The sequence below is a fragment of the Arachis hypogaea genome, chromosome 12, assembly GCF_003086295.3.
Source record: "Arachis hypogaea cultivar Tifrunner chromosome 12, arahy.Tifrunner.gnm2.J5K5, whole genome shotgun sequence".
In the NCBI taxonomy this organism is placed as follows: Eukaryota; Viridiplantae; Streptophyta; class Magnoliopsida; order Fabales; family Fabaceae; genus Arachis; species Arachis hypogaea.
Genome location: NC_092047.1, coordinates 23,412,972 through 23,426,940, shown reverse-complemented (window position 1 = coordinate 23,426,940; position 13,969 = coordinate 23,412,972). Strand labels below are relative to the sequence as shown.

The 13,969-nt window shown below is 36.8% G+C and overlaps 1 non-coding gene across 1 annotated transcript; it reads left to right on the top strand.

The window, feature by feature from the left end:
• The first annotated feature begins 11,702 nt into the window (after window positions 1–11,702).
• LOC112731498 (small nucleolar RNA R71) lies at window positions 11,703–11,808 on the top strand. Its single transcript, XR_003167272.1, has one exon. It is a non-coding gene; the product is annotated as a small nucleolar RNA R71 (small nucleolar RNA).
• The last annotated feature ends 2,161 nt before the right edge of the window (window positions 11,809–13,969 follow it).

Sequence of the window (13,969 nt, the reverse complement as noted above, 5' to 3'; positions counted from 1 at the left end):
ACTAAGCTTTTGAGGAGGAAAGAACTTGGCTAAGAAAGCCTTGACCAGCTTATCCCAAGAGTTCAGGCTATCTTTAGGTTGAGAGTCCAACCATACTCTAGCTCTGTCTCTTACAGCAAACGGGAAAAGCATAAGCCTGTAGACCTTGGGATCAAACCCATTGGTCTTAACAGTATCACAGATCTGCAAGAATTCAGTTAAGAACTGAAAGGGATCTTCGGATGGAAGTCCATAAAACTTGCAATTCTGTTGCATCAGAGAAACTAGTTGAGGTTTCAGCTCAAAATTGTTTGCTCCAATGGTAGGGATTGAGATGCTTCTTCCATGTAAATTGGAATTAGGTGCAGCAAAGTCACCAAGCATCTTCCTTGCATTATTATTATTTTCGGCCATGTCTTCTTTTTCAAGATTCTCTGTAAGGTTTTCTCTGGATTGTTGTATTTTAGCTTCTCTTAGTTTCTTCTTCAGAGTCCTTTCAGGTTCAGGGTCTGTTTCAACAAGAATGTTCTTGTCCTTGTTCCTGCTCATATGAAAAAGAAGAGAACACAAAAAAAATATAGAATTCTCTATGTCACAGTATAAAGATTCCTTATGCAAGTATAAGAAGAGAAGAATATAAGAAGGAGAATAGAAAAACTCGAACACAGAGAGGAAGATGGTGTTCGAATTTTGGGTGGAAGGGATGTGTTAGTAGATGAATAAATAAATAGAAGGAGATGAGATAGAGAAGAATTCGAAAATTTAAATAAAATAAAATTAAAATTCAAAGTTAAAAATTTGAAAATTAAAATTGAAATCAAATTAAGACAATTAGTTAATTAAAAGGGAAATTTGAAAAAAGAGAGAAGGGATTTTCGAAAATTAGAGAGAGTTAGTTAGTTAGGTAGTTTTGAAAAAGATAAGAATCAAACAAAAAGTTAAGTGGTTAATTGAAAAAGATTTGAAAATCAAATTTGAAAAGATAAGAAGTTAGAAAAGATTTTGAAATTGATTTTGAAAAAGATGTGATTGAAATTTATTTTGAAAAAGATTTGAAAACGAAATTTAAAAAAGGATTTGATTTTGAAAATGAATTTGAAATTAGCAATCAAAAAGATATGATTGAAAAATTAAAAAGATATGATTTTGAAAATTAAAGTTGATTACTTGACTATCAAGAAACAAAAAGATTTGATTTTAAAATTTAAAAAATTGAAGCTTTCTTACTAGGCAAGTAACAAACTTAACAATTTTGAATCAATCACATTAATTGTTAGTATTAATTTCGAAAATATGAAATAGAAACAAGAAAAAGATTTTTGAAAATCATTTTGGAATTTTCGAAAATTATGAAAGGAAAAATGCAAAAGATTTAATTTTTGAAAAAGATTTGAAAAAGATAGAGTTTTCTTTTTTGATTTTTTTTTTCGAAATTTAATTAGGAAAAACGAAAGAGAAGAAATTTTTTTTTGTATTTTTCGAAAATAAGAAATAAAAAGCTTAAAATTAAAATAAAATTACCTAATATGAGCAACAAGATGAACCGTCAGTTGTCCAAACTCGAACAATCCCCGGCAACGGCGCCAAAAACTTGGTGCTGTTGCCGGACCAAAAACATGGCACTGTTGTTGCCGAAAACAAATGTGAAATTTTTGTTCCATCCCCGGCAACGGCGCCAAAAACTTGGTGTGCAGAAATCGTGACGGTTCCATTCCTTGGTAACGGCGCTGAAAACTTTATACACACGTTCATAATCTTAATTCTTTGTCACAACTTCGCACAACTGACCAGCAAGTGCACTGGGTTGTCCAAGTAATAAACCTTACGTGAGTAAGGGTCGATCCCATGGAGATTGTCGGCTTGAAGTAAGCTATGGTCACCTTGTAAATCTCAGTCAGGCGGATTCAAATGTATTAAGAGATTATAGTGTACTAAAAGATAATTAAAATAGGATAGAGATACTTATGTAATTCATTGGTGAGAGTTTCAGATAAGAGTATAGAGATGCTTTCGTTCCTCTGAACCTCTGCTTTCCTGCTGTCTTCATCCAACCATTCCTACTCCTTTCCATGGCAAGCTTTATGTAAGGCATCACCGTTGTCAATGGCTACATCCCATCTTCTCTGTGAAAATGGTCCAATGCGATATCACTGCATGGCTAATCATCTGTCGGTTCTCGAATATACTGGAATAGGATTTACTATCCTTTTGCGTCTGTCACTACGCCCAGCACTCGCGAGTTTGAAGCTCGTCACAGCCATCTCTTCCCAGATCCTACTCGGAATACCACAGACAAGGTTTAGACTTTCCGGATCTCAGGAATGGCCATCCATGGGTTCTAACTTATACCACGAAGATTCTAATATCTCGGACTCGGTCCTCTGTATTAGATATCTAAGAGATATTCATTCTAGCTTGTTTGCATGTAGAACGGAAGTGTTTGTCAGGCACGCGTTCATAAGTGAGAATGATGATGAGCGTCACATAATCATCACATTTATCATGTTCTTGGGTGCGAATGGATATCTTAGAATAGGAATAAGCTTGAATTGAATAGAAAAACAGTAGTACTTTACATTAATTCATGAAGAACAGCAGAGCTCCACACCTTAATCTATGGGGTGTAGAAACTCCACCGTTGAAAATACATAAGTGATGAAGGTCCAGGCATGGCCGAATGGCCAGCCCCCATAAAGGTCTAAGATAGCATAAAACTGATCAAAGATCTGATCCGAAGATGTAAATACAATAGTAAAAAGTCCTATTTATACTAAACTAGTTACTAGGGTTTATAGAAATGAGTAAATGATGCAGAAATCCACTTTCGGGGACCACTTGGTGTGTGCTTGGGCTGAGCATTGAGCTTTACACATGTAGAGGCTTCTCTTGGAGTTGAACGCCAGTTTGTAACCTGTTTCTGGCGTTTAACTCCACTTTGTAACCTTATTCTGGCGTTTAACTCCAGAATGCAGCATGGAACTGGTGTTGAATGCCAGTTTGTATCATCTAAACTCGGGCAAAGTATGGACTATTATATATTGCTAGAAAGCCCGGGATGTCTACTTTCCAATGCAATTGAGAGCGCGCCATTTGGAGTTCTATAGCTCCAGAAAATCCACTTTGAGTGCAGGGAGGTCAGAATCCAACAGCATCTGCAGTCCTTCTTCAACCTCTTAATCTGATTTTTGCTCAAGTCCCTCAATTTCAGCCAGAAAATACCTGAAATATCAGAAAAACACACAAACTCATAGTAAAGTCCAGAAATGTGATTTTTATTTAAAAACTAATAAAAATATATTAAAACTAACTAAATCATACTAAAAACTATGTAAAAACAATGCTAAAAAGCGTATAAATTATCCGCTCATCAATCCCCAACCACAGATAGCAGATCAGAGTGTGCTTTCCCAGACCTCCTTTGGGATATGCAGCTTATAAACTATTCAAAAAATTTCCTCAAATTATGCCGAGTGTGGATAAATTTACCAAGAATTGAGTGCAACCCTTCGCATCTAGACATTGTACGGAAACTCCCAAAGAAGTGGCCAAGTATATGTGCAGTTACCCACATATTTCTCCTGGAATAAAGGTCAGAAACCCATTGATTATTCAATAGACCGAGCACATTAACCATATAATGTCAATGATCTTCAAACTTGAAAACCTCATAATCGAACAACATGCATTTTTTAAATTCAGAAGTAAAGGTGGGGTTGTTTAGGTTAGAAGTAGCATTTCTTAGCAGGTGCCACGCACACAAACAATGATAAGTGCCAGGAAATACCATTTTGATTGCCTTTCTCATCACTCCATGTCCATCTGTTATGACACATCCAGGTGCTTTACCCTTCATAGCGTCCAAGAACTGTTGAAGTAACTAGGTGTAAATCTGCTCATTCTCATTTGCCACTAGCGCAGTAGCAAACACGATGGTTTGGTTATGGTGATTGACTCCAAAGAACACAACCAGTGGACACATATACTTATTCTTTCGATATGTCACTACAACATTTTGTGTCTATGGCCACGGTTTTTTGGTCACGGTAAAAAACTGTGACTATAGACCCTCTATGGTCACGGTTTTTTACCGTGACAAAAAAAAGCTATGGTCACAGTTTTTGAAAAAAGTTATGGTCACGGGTTTTTAAAAAAGGGTGGCCTAAAGGCGTCTATGGTCACGGTTTTGGGGGGTGACCTAAAGGGATCTATGGTCACGATTTTTTACAGTGACCAAAAAGGATCTATGGTCACGATTTTTCAAAAAAGGGTGACCTAAAAGGGTCTATGGTCACGGTTTTGGGGGGTGACCTAAAAGGGTCTATGGTCATGGTTTTGGGGGTAACCAAAAGAGGTCTATGGTCATGGTTTTTTACAGTGACCAAAAAGGATCTATAGTCACGATTTTTCAAAAAAGGTTGACCTAAAAGGGTCTATGGTCACGGTTTTTGGGGGTGACCTAAAGGGATCTATGGTCACGGTTTTAGGGGGTGGCCTAAAGGAGTCTATGGTCACGGTTTTGGAGGGTGACCTAAATGGGTCTATGGTCATGGTTTTGGGGGGTGACCTAAAGGAGTCTATGGTCACGATTTTTCGAAATGGTGACCTAAAAGGGTCTATGGTCACGGTTTTCGGGGGTGACCTAAAACGGGTCTATGGTCACAGTTTGGGGGTGGCCTAAAAAGATCTATAGTCATGGGTTTTGGGGTGACCTAAAAGGGTCTATGGTCACGATTTTTATATATTTTTTATAATTTTAAATATTTTATATATTTAAAATTTTAAATCTAATTTTATAAAAAAAGATTAAGTTGAATACTATTAATTTTAAATTAAAGAATATTTAAAACTTAAAACTAATTAGTAAATTGACAAATAAATATTATATTTTTAAAATAATTTAAATAAATTATAGTTGATTTTTAATTACTATTCTATCTTTTAATTTTATTAAAATTTCTAAACTATTCTAGTCCTAACCCTAATTTTAACTCTAATTACTATTCAAAAATATTTTTGTAACTAAATCAGATTTTTATCTTCTGAATATAAATTAATTAAGATTCTTATATATTTTTTTATAATTTTAGGTCTTTCATATATTTAAAATTTAAAAATTTTAATAATTAAAAACTAATGATAATTTATATAATTTATTTTAAATATTAAAATTTTAAATTTAATTTTATAAATAAAAAATTAAGTAAAATACTATTAACTTTAAATTAAAAAATTATTTAAAACTTAAAACTATTTAATAAGTTAATAATTAAAAATTAATAAAAATTTTATATAATTTAATTTAAATATTAAAATTTTAAATTAAAATACTTAATTAAAAATCAATAAATTAATTGATAATTTAATAATATTTTTAAAAGATTAAATTAAATATTAAATTATTCTATATCCTAATTTAATTAAAATTATCAAACTTTAACCCTAAAATTCAAATCACACACTAACCCTCACAACCCTATCCACTCACCTTTAACCCCACTCCCACCCATGGTTTGAAAGAAAGAAAGAAAGGAAGGAAGGAAGAAAGGAAGAAAAGAGAAAGAGAGGGAGCAGGGAGAAGAAGAAAGGGAGGTGACGGCGCCGGTAGGGCTGGATATCGCCGTTGCTGTCGTCATTGTCAGAACTGAGAAGGAGAGGGAGGAGACGTTGAGAGAGAGGAACATCGTTTAGCCAAACACGAGAGAGAGAGGGGGCCACCGCAATCCACGCTGCCGTTGGAGGGATCATCGCACATCGCTCTGCCGTCAAGATCGTCGCCGCCGTCGTCCAGTGTCATCGTCGTGTCGCCATGGAAGAAGAGAGGGAGAAGAGAACGCAGGCCAATGGGACAGGGGGAAGAGTTACCGCCGTTCGTGCCTCCCGTCGCCGTTGCTCCCTCGCCGTAGCCGCTGTTTGTGTAGTGACCAGAGGGAGCCGTGGCTGTCCGCGCCACTGTCAGAGCTACTGCTCCATTTCGTCGCTGTCTGCATGCTCAGGTATGTTTGTTCCCTCTTCCTCTGACCCCTTCACCCAACAATGTACCAAATTCCTAAGCTAAAAAGCAAATTGAGCTTTAGGGATTTTATTAAGGTGTAATCTGATAATTTTAAATCTGATAGCTTTAATGCCTTCAAAGCCCTCAAAGCCCTGCTCTGCCGCTCTTCGTCCGTTGTCATCGCCAAGTTACTTGTTTTTTTTACTTGTTCTGATTAGTAATTTAGGATTATTGAAACTTCAAATTGTTACTTGTATTTGTTTTTTATTTGTTCTTAATTTAGGTGATATTTGCCAATGATATTTGCCTCTTTGTTAAACAACACCATTATACTTTGTCATAAATCATGTTCATATACAATACTTCTACAATTTATGCAGTTCTGTGAATATAATCTTAGTGTTATTAACTGATTTTTCTGTTGAATATTCTAAAAAATCCAAGTTAAATCTTCCTCTCATGAAAATCCTTAAGGAAAATTTTATGGGGACTCATACTCCTGAACCAGAATTAAGGAAAATCCTTTTTTACCTTGACCCAGACAACGTGGTTGCGCTTGGGTTGACTGAGATTCTGACATGGGCGAGTATTCAAGTTCTCTGGCAGCTGTTGTTCATCTCCTTCCCCATTCTTGTCGCTGCAATCAAGTACTCTTTCATTGTTGCTCTTCTTCTTTTCATTCTCATCACTCTTCTCAAAATTTACCTGCTTTAATTTGTTCTTTGATCTTATCATGTTTGTAAACCTCGCTAAAATTAGTAAATAATTAGTCAATAAATTAAATTTTAATTAGAAAATTAAAAATGTAAATCTAATATTAAAACAGGATAGAGCTCTTTAAAATGAGAACTTTGACACTAATTTTAAAAAATTTGGCCCAAGATTGGGCCGGATGGGCCGAACTAGGCTCAAACCGGGCCCGTGGGCCCAACCAAACCTAATCACTTAAATGGACAGAAGCCATCTCCTTCCCCATTCAGCAAAGAAACACGCTGAACAGCCTTGGGGGAGAGGAGAGCTTCCTAACCCTCACCATCACCATAAGTCACCATAACTCCTTCGTCCGAGCTCCAATCGCCACACCGTTTGTGGCCACGCGTCTAGCGCATTGAGCTCTACGTTTCTATCGGATCAATTTCACAGGTAAGCCACAATCCTATCTCAGATTCTCTACCCCCTTTTTTATTTTTGAAATTGAGCCCTTGTAATGAGATTTTGTCGAATTTGGTATTCTAGGTTCGATTTAGCTTGCGGAGCCTGTTGGGCTTGAGTTGTTTTGTTCCTGGGGATGGTAAGGATCACAAACCTTAGCCAATTCTTGATTTTATTATGTGAATTCTGAATTTTGAGGTATACATGTGTAATAGGTGTGAACTAAGTATATATATATATATATGCATTGGAATTGAAATTGAATTGTGGACATTTGGAGGCTTGATGGAGGATTAGTCCTAAGGTTTTGGTGATTTTTGAAACTTGGGAGGCTGTGTGTGTGGCTTAAGTGGCTGACTTGGACCAAACGTGGAAATCGGCCAAGGTATGGTTTAGGTTTTGCGCGTTTAATATGTAATGCTCTGTGAAAACTTAGGCTAGAGAACTATAGGATAAGGTGAAATGTGTATTATGTTAATATTTTGTAACCTTAATAGATTTATTAAATAATATTGAGAATGAGCGGTGATTGATGGTTTTGTTGAAAGTGTGGTGTTGGTGCTTGATGATGAATTTAATTGAGTTTGATGGAAGTTGACTTAGCATATTTGATATAAATTAGCAAATTCTTGATGTAAGGGTTGAGCCATTCATGAGAGTGGTGTGGTATTGTGGGTAATTGTTGAATAAAAGGGTTAAATGTACTTGTTGGTATGTGTGACAAGGGAACTATGTATAAACATGAGTATAATTGTTATTGTCTTGAATTTGGAATTGTGAAGATGTATGTGAATATGTAAGGAGTTATTGAATGATTGAGAATGTTGGGTGTGGTGTGTTGTAAAATGTATGGAAGGTGTGGAGTTGAGTATTGGTATGCCTTGGTTGTGAAATATTTTGGTATGGAATGAGATTTTGGTAAAAATAGGGGTTTGGTAAATTTTGGTAAAAACTGATTTTTGATGAACTTCGGTAGTCCATAACTTGATTCTCAAATTTTGGATGAAAATGAGATTTGTTTCAAATTGAAGAGGGTTTTATAAGCTTGAGAACGATATAAATTTTGCGAAAAATCAAATTTTGTAGAGGAAGTTATGGACGCTGAAAATCTGGTGCGGAAGACTAGAAATTATTAAAATGCAACAGAACTAGAGTTTCTGGTGTGTGCCTACGTACACTGGTGTGCGCATGCACACCTGGTGTTTTTCAGAAAGTGTGCGTACGCACGCCATTGTGCGCACGCACGCACCAGGATATGCTTTCTGCTGGTGGCGCTCGCATAGGTGAGGCGCACGCACACCAAGTAATTCCTGGTTGGTGTGCGCACGCATGCACGCACTCATGCGCACGCACACGCTCTGCTTCTCACAAATTGTTCGCACGCAGACTTGTGTGCGTCCGCACACACCCTGTTTTTCCAGCACTTATATTTTTATAATTCAAATATGGTTTCGAACCTCTAAGCCTCTATTTTTATCCTTTTAACCCTAGATCTTACTAGTAAGCTTAGTAATTAGTTAAAGTTAGGAAATTGAGGTAACTTGGGGATGAAGAAAAGGTAAACAAGATGAATTATGAGGGAAGTGGTGTGAAAGCTAAATGAATATATATTGCTATGGCTAAGATGAATAATTATATGATAAATATAAATGGTTCTAAATATTATGCGGCTTATGAATTAATGATATCTGAGATACGAGTTTTCCTGGGTAACAGAACCATGGCTTGCCACCACATGTTCCAGGTTGAAACTCGATACTCTGTTGACCCTACGTCGTAAGGGTGACCGGGCATGTCTAAATTCCCGGGAATGGATATCCTCCATTGAGTGAGATATGAATGAATGAATGATTGTATAAATGATGAATGAATGAGAAATCTATGCATAGACTCATGGGGATGTGCGGCAAGGGACAGTCTAAGGTTTTTGGACTTGTCGGGTTGCCTGGATAACCGACAGATGAGCCTCATCAGCCATAGGATACGCATACATCATGTGCATATGTTTGTTTTGTCTGCTATGCATTACTTGGGATTGCCTAACTGAATATATTTCATGCTACCTGTTATACTTGCTACTTGCACTATCTATTTTCTACTTATGCGTGAAATTGTTTGGGCGTTTGTCTCTGTTGAATTAATGGTGACGGAGGAGCGGAGGAAGGGTGGACCGGTTTGGTGTTAAGGTTAGGTTTAGAGTAAGTAAGTTCAGAATTCTTTAGGTCACCTACCCCCTTTTATGGCTTCTGCTTAGAGTTTAAGTTTTATAACTGTATGTTGGAGTTCTAGGATTGCCTCTGGCATTCCCAGGACCTTATATATTAAATGCGTGGCACCTTTACTATGCTGAGAACCTCCAGTTCTCACCCCATACTGTGTTATTGTTTTCAGATGCAGGTCGAGAGGCTCTTCGCTAGGCGTCTGGATTCCTGAAGCGGAGTAGTCCCTGGGTTCTTTTGGTTATCAGTTTATGTATATATGTACTTAGCTTTCTCTCCAAGAAACTGGATTATTTTGTCCCTTATAGAGGTTAAAGGAGAGCTAGGGCCTGGCCAGCCTTGGCTTCGCAGGCTGAGTCAGGAGCTAGCTATACTGTATTCTCAGCTCTCTATTCACTCTTTTGCTTATTCAGGCCTATGACCCTTAGGTTTCTTAGCACACAAGTTATTCCGTTTCCTGAGTGTTGCGCTTTTTATTTTGCAATTTTGCTTTACCCATTTTTCAAGGCTCCTAATATATTATATTTCTCCACTATTATACGTATATATTTTCTGATTAGACATCCGTAACACCACACTACCTCTATTCTACGACTTAAGCGTAAAGCTCTGTATAGTAGGGTGTTACAATGTTCATATGCTATAGAGAATTGATTAATTAATTAATTGTATATAGTTAATATTGATATTGTTGTTAATGAAGAGTAGATTAATTGATCATTTCTACGATTGATATTGTACTAGGTAGGGTAGAGTAAGGTGAATTTTTTGTCTTTTAATTATGTAATTATTATTTTTAGTTTTGTTCCTTTCTTAACGAAACGATCATGTTAAAATTTGTTGTAATGCTAAGGACGATTTTTTTTTCAGATATGAATGTCAGGGCATTGTGTGCATTATTATTATTATTATGTGGGCATTGTGTGCATTTCCAAAGATATGTTGTTGCTGTTGTAGGAGTCAGTGGTGCACTTTATGCTACTGGTGGATATTAATTTTGCTATTGCTGCTGTAGAACTCAATGCACTTTATTATTCATTTTTCCTCATAATAATACTAATATACTTCAACTTAACTTATTTATTATATAGAACTAATGTTTTACTCACATTGATAACTAAATTATAATTTATTATATGGATATATAGTTAAATCAAGAATAATTTAGTAGAAAATTTAAGAAGTCACATTGTAAAACCTGGATAATTAACGAATAATTAACCTGTAAATTAAAATATATTCTAGAAAATTAGAAATGAGATTTCTATGGTTTAATATGGTAGAAAAAATTAAAACAAGAATTTCGACACTAATTTTAAAGAATTTGGCCTAAGATTGGGCCAAATAGACCGAACTGGTCGAACCGGGTCAAAACCGAACTTATAGGCCCAACCAAGCTCAGCCTAAAACCCTTAAACAGCACTCTCTCTCCTCTCTTAAACCTCAAACACGCTGCTGGGCAGCCAAGGAGGGAGAACCTTCTTCCAAAAATCACAAACCCTCACTTGTGATTCAAAGTGACATAACTTTTGATCCGGAGCTCCGATCGCCTCACCATTTGTGGCCACGTGTTCACCGTGTCGAGATCTACAAAGCCCATAACTTTGTTTTAGAGTTAAGCCATGATTTCATCTCTGTTCTTCCAGCCCTTGAATTCGAAATTTTGGGTGAAAAATATTGAGATTTGTGAGCTTTTGATGTTATAGGATCTAACTAGAATTTTATTGGGGTTGAGAATTTGCCTGCTGAGGTGGTTGTTATTGATGAGACTAAAATTGGTGGTTATTATGATTATTCTGTTGGAAACCGTCCTGAGAATTATTGTTAAAATTCTGAGATCTCTGAGGTTGGTCTCTCCACCCAAAATTTGGGTGATTTTTCCACCATTGATTGTATGTCTTAGAATATGGATCATTATTGGGTTTCTAGGACCACTCCCCATGTAATTGATCTGTTCAGAAGAAGATTGAGCATAATCATAATTCTCATTTTGTATAAAGTTACCTGTCATGTCATAAGGGACCTCTTGAGGTGGATTTTGGGTGTTGACAGCTGAAACTTGCATTCCACTCAACTGTTGAGTAAGTAGATTTATTTACTGAGACATAAGCTTGTTCTGAGCAAAAAGAGCATTAACAGCTTCCACTTCCTACATGCCTCTCTTCTGAGAGGTCTCAGAGTTCACAGGATTCCTGTTAGAAGCATATAAAAATTGGTTGTTAGCAACCAACTCAATTAGCTCAGTAGTCTCCTCTGGTGTCTTCTTCATGTGTAATGAACCACCTGCAGAATGATATAAACTCATCTTGGACATTTTTCCTAAGCCCTCATAAAAGATATCCAGCTGAGTCCACTTAGAGAACATGTCCGGAGGGCATTGTCTAGTTAGTATCTTGAATCTCTCCCAAACTTTATAAAGGTTCTCACCCTCTTTCTGTTTGAAAGTCTGAACTTCCACCCTCAGCTTAGTTAGCTTTTGTGGTGGAAAAAATCTAGTCAGAAATCCAGTGACCACCTTGTCCCAAGTTTCCAGACTCTCCTTGGGTTGAGAATCTAACCATAGCTTTGCTCTATCCCTCACAGCAAATGGGAAGAGCATGAGTTTATACACCTCAAGATTCACTCCATTAGTCTTCACAGTATCACAAATCTGCAAAAAATCAGAGATAAATTGATTTGGATCTTCATGAGGAAGTCCATGATACTAACAATTTGTTGCACAAGAGTGACAAGCTGAGGCTTCAGTTCAAAATTGTTTACAGCTATAGGAGGCACCACAATACTTTTGCCATAAAGATCTGTATTGGGAGCTGTGTATGAGCCAAGCACTCTAATGGGTTCTTCATTCCCAATTGCATTTGCCACATTGGCATTAGCAGCATTATTATGATCCATGTTGGACTCTGCAGCCTTATAAAGTGTAAAATCTGGTTAATTAATGACTAATTAGCCCATAAATAAGAATTTATTCTAGAAAGCTAAAAATATGATTGTTATGGCTTAATATGATAGAGGAGATTAAAACGAGAGTTTTGATACCAATTTTATAGAAATCGGCCCAAGATTGGACCGAACGGACCAAACTGGGCCAACCAGACCCATATTGGACACTTGGCCCAACCAAACTAAACCTAAAATCCTAAAAATAGTACTCTCTCTCCTCTCTAAACCTCACTCACGCTGAAAAAGGAAAATGGGAGGGAAAGAACACTCTTCCAAAGTTCTAACACTCATTTGATCTTCAAACCACCATAACTTTTGATCCTGAGCTTCGATTGCTGCATCATTTGTGGCCACGCGTTCATCGCGAAGAGCTCTACAAAACCCACTACTTTGTTCTTGAGGTAAAGCATGATTTTAGTCCAGTTTTCTCAGCCTTAAATTTGAATATTTTGGAGAAAAAGTATTGAGATTTTGGGTTCTTTGATGTTATAGGATCCAACTAGCTTGAAGGAGGACTTAATCTTGTCTCCTTGATTCTTGGGTGTGGTAAGATTCTCAACCCTAGTGGAATTTGTGGATTTATGATGTTTGGGTATTGAGTTGTTGTGTTTGAATGTGATAATTGTGGTTAGAAAGTGTATATATGTGTGTTGGAGCTTGATTGAGATTTTGGAAAGCTTGGAAAAGGACTTTGGTGTGCTAAAAATCTGTTCTTGGAGGTGTTCAAGCTTTAATAACTTGTGGAAAGGTGATTTGGAAGTGCTCCGGGTTGAGCGGGAAAATCGGCTAAGATATGGTCTCGGTTTCCTGTATTTAAAATGTAATGCGGTGTGAAAACTTAGGCTAGAGGCCCTAAGAGTGGAATTGAATTGTTGATATTGTTGAATGGTTGAGATATATTGTGTGGTCATATATGTGATTATGAATATTGATGTTTTGATGGTATGATGCATGAGAGATATGCATGCTTTGATATATGCTTGATGATTGGTTGAGGTTGAATTGTGAGTAAAACCATGTTGATGGTGGGGATATTATTGATTGTATGTAATGATGGTTGATTGGAAATGGTGTTCTTGGAAATTGGGATGAGAAAGAATATATGACATGATAATGTGTTTGATATTGGGCTATTTGATTGAGATGGGTTAAAATGGTGGGATGGTGGTTTTGTGAATTTGATAAAAATGTTAATGTATGAGTTGAGGAGGCTTGAGGTTGATTTTTGGTATGTTTTGATTGATTTTAAAAAGGGTTGGAATTGGTTTGTTTTGAAAATGACACTTTGTGGTTTTGTATGAAAATGTGGCTTTTGGGCATACTTTGACGGAGCATAACTTGGACTCCGGATCCCCAATTTGTGCCAAACTTGTTTAGAAATAAAATTGGATCCGAGATGTTTATGCTGTTCAAAGAACGGGTGAAAAATGATTTGAAAGAGAGAAGTTATGCCCGTCGGAAGATTGGGGTTTGAAATTGTGAATTCTGCAGCTTTTTAACTTAGTAAAATTTTTGACAAAACGCACTCCCACGTGTATGCGTGGCCGACGCACACGCGTCCTTTTCAAATATTCACTACCCATGCGTGCGCCTAGCCGACGCGTATGCGTCGATGAGCTAAATCAAATGCCCAGCCAAAATTCCCGAGAGTTGTGCGGGAATTGTGCTGGTTTTGTGCATGGGG